Genomic DNA, 5666 nt, shown 5'->3' with positions numbered 1-5666 from the left:
GCCCCTGTTCGGTCAGCCTGGTAACGAAGGCGGGGCGAGGGCGTCACGTTCCTTCTGGGCTGGCCTGGCGGCTGCTTGCTACTACTTAAAAGCAAGCAGGTCTCAAACGCTGCTCCGCTGTTTTTGTCCCTGATCAAGAGGCATTTGTTGATTCTGGGCAGTAGAACCCCTGACATCCGCGCGCACGTCAAGGAAGCAAGTATCAGTTTTTTTAAAATCCATGGAATTTATTGTATAGTGAACGTGGAATGTTAATACTCGAGGAGGTCTATCTCCTATATATACACGAGGCCAGCAAGCCCAACGGGCAGGGATAATGGGAGTTGTAGCCCAACATTATCCCAGGGTCCCTATGTCTGCTCTACACACTTCTCTGGGAATAAAGCCAATTTTTAAAAAGTGGGACTGTACATCTCATAGAACTCAGAAGCTCCCAGTCTTTTCTAGATCGCGTTGGATCAACTTCCTATGAATGGTTAATTGGAAGCAAGTCTCACTCTGCAGCGGAGAGACTATACAATTCACTGTAACTGCCTCGCACAATAATAAAAAAGCTTGAACTTAGTTGGTAATTTAAACCAATCAGAGATAAATATGTTGATGTGTTCGTTCAGAGGGTTTTACATTCGTAGACATTCTCTGTTCCAGGTATCTTCAACCTTTTCAGACCTAGGTGCTATTTTTAACCCAAACATGCATTTGGGGACTTTATTTCTTAATCTTTTACCACGTGTTTGCTCTTGGGGCGATCCACCTTGGATCAGGCCGCAGCCCACTAGTGGGCCCCGCCCCAGCAGCTGAAGACGATCGCTCTACACACTATGGAGAACATCATTGTTTGAGACTGTCCTGCCACCTGATGCCCCCAAATCTGCCTGATGCAGCACACATTACGTTCTTCTATACAGCTACTACGGCGGTAAACGAAAGGCATGAGATACAATTAATGATAGCCAAAATACCGCACTGCAGGGGTTGGATCAGATGAGCTCTTTGGGATCGTTTCCAACTCTACGATTCTCATACAACAAAGCACCACCATAAAGGACCAAGAAGCAGCTTAGAACCAGCACGGGAGATTTAGCGATCATCTGAACTCTGGGCAATGTACCGAGTAAGCAAGCGGGATCACCCTGCCTCCCCTGCGCTCTTTCGCCCCGCGCGCAGAGAAGCTTGCGAACTGCACCCGGGAACCGGAAGCATCGCAACACAAGCATTGAGGCGGCGCCTCTGCATTTGCGCCTCTCCCAGGCAAACAAGTGATTAGCGTCTCTTTCGACTTCTCGAGTCACCGAGGCCCGACGAGCATTCGCCGTGTAAGCAGAGCATCATGGGAAGTGTAGTTCACCGTAGTTCACCGAGATGTTGGGATCCTACATATGGAATTCAACATTTAGCTCTCGGGGAGCCTTGAGTGTTTGCTTGGGTGCTTCGACGACCTGATCCCCTTTCTCGGTAGCTTTCAGAGCTAGGTGCCAGTAAGCTATTTTAATATAAGGCATCCCTGGCAATGGAGTTACACATGGAACAATTTTGCATCCCTACCTAGTGCTGTATTTCCACTTAGAACTGACACGTGCCAGTGATTTTTTTGTACGGCTCTATATTTAATTACAGGAAAGAGCCATTGTCTTTTTCCTGAATGGCACGCAATCTGCTAACTTTGGCTACAAATTGACGAGAAAAGTAATATTTTAAAGATTCCCCCCCCCCCGTCCAGTTTGGCCCCGGAGGTGGGACACCACACGTGTGTGTAAATTGCTTAGTGGTGGGTCGTTTCAGAGTCACAGATGCTGGACCTTGTCCTTTTTGCCAAACTCCACATTGGAGAACAATTTAATGTTATCAAAGTTATAATTAACTATCGATTTTTTTTTTTAGGTTGCAATATAACCCCGCTCACTAGGGAATAAATTTGACTGAACTTAGTGATAATTACTTCTGAGTAAACACATGTATGATTGCCCTGTAAAGTATGCAACCCTATTCACTGTATTAAAGGCTATAACATTAAAACCTGTGTTATTTTTTCCCTTTCTGTAGTGATATGTGATGGAAACAGGAACAGAATCAAGGTCTTTTATTGCACTTAGTCATCCTCTTTGTCAGTGTAAGTTTTATTTGAGCTATATTTTTTCAAAGTCTTGAAGGTGTGTCTCAGTCTGAATGTTTTGGGGGGCGGGAATCTGAAAGTTCTTGGCATCCCAGCATAAAGTTTCCTTAAATAACTGCAACTCTCTGGAAGTACCTTAGTGCTTATTGTGCATTTCTAAGCCAGTGCTAGACAATAATAAATGAGGCAAATTACATGCCAGGATGTGTTAGTGATAACTGTTTTCCACTAGAGACAGAAACAGTGAAATTTTCCAGCACAACAGCAGTACTATTTTCCCCTCTCCTCCCTCAGTGAGACAACAGTAAACTCTGCCTGGCACAGACAATCAGCTGCGCCCCTGAGAATATTCACTGAATCTGATAACATCCTATTAGTAGCCCTTGAAATGACCCAGCAGCTGAAGTGGGGGAGGTTCACCTAGGGAGGTCTAAGCATTTCACTTAATCTTTTCTTGTCTCTGTGTCCAAAAGGAAATCACATGTGTGGCATGAGCCTGACCCAGAAATTATTGCTGGGTGTAGGATATTTTGTGCAAATAAGGAAGGGCAGGGTCTGTAAGATGAATCACCAAAACAGCCATTATCCTGAGGAAAAACCTTTTGTGGGTGGATTTACGGTGATAAGTGCCCTTACAAGGTAACAGTGTGATCTGTCAACTCCCTTGAACTTTTGGAAAGCCAAAATTCATGTGCTACTGTAGATATTAATGGGAGGGTATTTAAAAGTAGAGCAGTTCTCTGGAAGCCTTCATAATTCATATAAAGTTAAGAAATGATTGTTGCTTGGAATTGTGTACAGAAAGCTAAAAGAGTATTTTTAGGACCTTGCACAGAGCAAAAATAAATAAGAGAGGCACTTGCTATAATGGCAGGAAATAAGCTATTACCACTATTTAACTTTTGGCAAAGCAAAGCTGTTGAGAATTCCTGAATGTGCATGATGGTCTTAGATAAGGTCGAATCTCAAGGATGATTTCTCTTCCACCTGCCCCCGCTGAAAGCATGCGTAGGGGAGTCTTAGGAGTGAAGTAACTTAACAACCAAACACTTGCATTTCAAGTTCTTTAAGGCCAAGTCAGGATTTCAAAGCTGAGGCATGCAATAACTGGGAGATAGGCTGGCAGCATTTTGTTGTTGCTTCCCCCCTTTCTACTGTATTAGATAAAATAACAAAGATTGCAATTTATGTGTATGCCCAACAGCATTACAATAATAATTTAAGAACCAGTTGTGAATACAACAAATACAAAGTAAAAGTCTAACAGAATTAGTCAACTGTAGCTACCATTAATGCAATGATTAATATGAGTAAGATAAGGTAAGACAGGAGGATATATCAGGGTATTACAGCAGTTCTCATAATTTTCATTAAAAATACTGTGTCGAGTCTTGAAAATTAAATTTCATCCACAAGAATGTAATTTAATTTATCTTGCACTATGTTATTCCAAGAGACGTCATTTTTCTTTCCAGTGCAGTTATTGTCCTGTTGTCTGCCTTCTCCCAGCTTTGTCAGAAAAGGAACAACAGAAATAAGAGGCTAAGCATCTCCAAATTTTTGTATGCTTAAATGCTGATCCTGCTAGGGTTTAGGTCAGCATTTAGGCATACCAAAATTTGAAACTCTGTACTGCCTGTTTCTGGTCTTGTCCTAGGCATAGATGTCAAAATGGGCAATCCTAGCCAGTCACCTGCTTTGGCTTTCATGATGAAGTCAGATGAACAGCTATTACAGTGGTACCTCGGGTTAAGTACTTAATTGGTTCCGGAGGTCCATTCTTAACCTGAAACTGTTCTTAACCTGAAGCACCACTTTAGCTAATGGGGCCTCCTGCTGCCGCCGTGCCACTGGAGCATGATTTCTGTTCTCATCCTGAAGCAAAGTTCTTAACCCAATGTACTATTTCTGGGTTAGCGGAGTCTGTAACCTGAAGCGTATGTAACCTGAAGTGTATGTAACCCAAGGTACCACTGTATATCAGTGCAAATGCTTGCGTCTTAAAATCCTTCTAACTATTATCTCCCTTTAAATGCAGAGCATTGTCAGGAGGCAGGTGCATTTTTTGCCACAATGAAGTACCTTGAAAAATCAATAAAGGCCTCCAGAAGCCCTTGTCGGAGGCTGTCCTCTTTAGATTCTTTCCTGGTTTCCTTCCAATCAGCTTCCCCTGGATGAGTAATTTTGTTGTGTCCATTGTGATGTGTCTGGATCATTCAGTGACTTGTGCAGAGATTGTGGCAGAATTACCTGCCCTTAGCGGGGTTGCACCCATAAATGATTCATGCAGGAGCACTGTGAGTAGATTCCTCAGGTATGAGGTAGAAAAGCTTTATTTATTATGATTTAAGAGAAAACTGCCTCTGTGAGAGACAGTGTGAGGTAGGGGTTAGGCACAGGAAGATCCAGGTTCATATCCCTATTCAGCTATACTGACTGTCACCAGACTGATTTCCTTCCTCCTGGTTTACCTCATGCAGTGGCGTAGCGTGGGTTGTCAGCACCCGGGGCAAGGCAAGTAATTTGCGCCCCCTAACCCTAACCCCCAGATGTTGCGCCCGGTGCGGCCAGCCCCCCCTGCACCCCCTATGCTACGCCACTGACCTCATGGGATTGTTCAGATTCTAAGAGGGGTGGAAGAAACATATGGGCCACCTTAAACTTCTTGGAAGAAGGGCAGGATATATAAATTGGTTAAGCAGCCGAAAGCTGAGGGCAGGAATACATGGACAGTTTTCTGAATGGAAGGTTGTAGAATGTGGAGTCCTCCCTGCCCCCTGGCCCCAGAATCAGTATTGGGACCTGTTCATAAATGATCTAGAGTTAGGGGTGAGTAGTAAAGTGGTTAAGTTTGTACTATGGTATCTTTTGCTATTTATTTTTAGAGTCACTTTAACTGGTTGGTTATTTGGGGCATCCGGCACATCATAAATACACACACTACAAATTTCAAATTACCAACATGGTAAAACTCAGGCCAGTTAAAACAGCTATTATACAGTAGAAATAAAAAAGTTACCTATTATAAAAATTGTGCTCTAAAAACAATACTAGTAATAGTAATAGTTTCCAGAGGATAGCTATGCTTACAGAATGTCTTAGAAGGTTGAAATGTTCTCCCAACTTGCTTTTGAACATTACTGTTTCTAATGCAAGAATTGTACATCCATTTTATTCTTTTAGGTACGGACTGACCTCCTTCTCCTATGCAGAATGCAGGAAGGGAATGCTGGCAGATGATTGCATGAACGGCATTGGAAGGTGATCAGGTGAATAAAAGCCTGATGTTGCCCAAAGCACTTAATATACGTTCAATATATGTAAGAACATAAGAAGAGTCTGCAGATTCAGACATATTCTACCCTGCCGTGCCCCTGCCCCTCTGCCACATGACCCTGCAGGAGAGCGAGTAGCCAAATGTGTAGATCCGGCCCTGATGTTGTCTAGCCTGTTTGCAAACAAATCAGAGTGAGTGCTCAGCTTCCCTGAAAACAAATCAGGACGAATGCTCAGTAAACATGCTGTTGAGAAGTGCCTTAAGTATCCCCTCCTC

At 43.3% G+C, this 5666-nt stretch overlaps 1 long non-coding RNA gene across 1 annotated transcript; it reads left to right on the top strand.

Moving 5' to 3' along the window:
- The first annotated feature begins 1300 nt into the window (after nt 1–1300).
- On the top strand, nt 1301–5572 carry LOC309362675. Its single transcript, XR_014165074.1, has 3 exons — nt 1301–1478; nt 2044–2110; nt 5297–5572. It is a non-coding gene; the product is annotated as an uncharacterized lncRNA (long non-coding RNA).
- Nucleotides 5573–5666: the final 94 nt, after the last annotated feature.

This window comes from Podarcis melisellensis (genome assembly GCF_964234715.1).
Source record: "Podarcis melisellensis genome assembly, chromosome: 2".
NCBI classification, from domain to species: Eukaryota; Metazoa; Chordata; class Lepidosauria; order Squamata; family Lacertidae; genus Podarcis; species Podarcis melisellensis.
The sequence above is the reverse complement of the archived record's forward strand: the minus strand, read 5'-3'. Positions and strand labels throughout refer to the sequence as shown.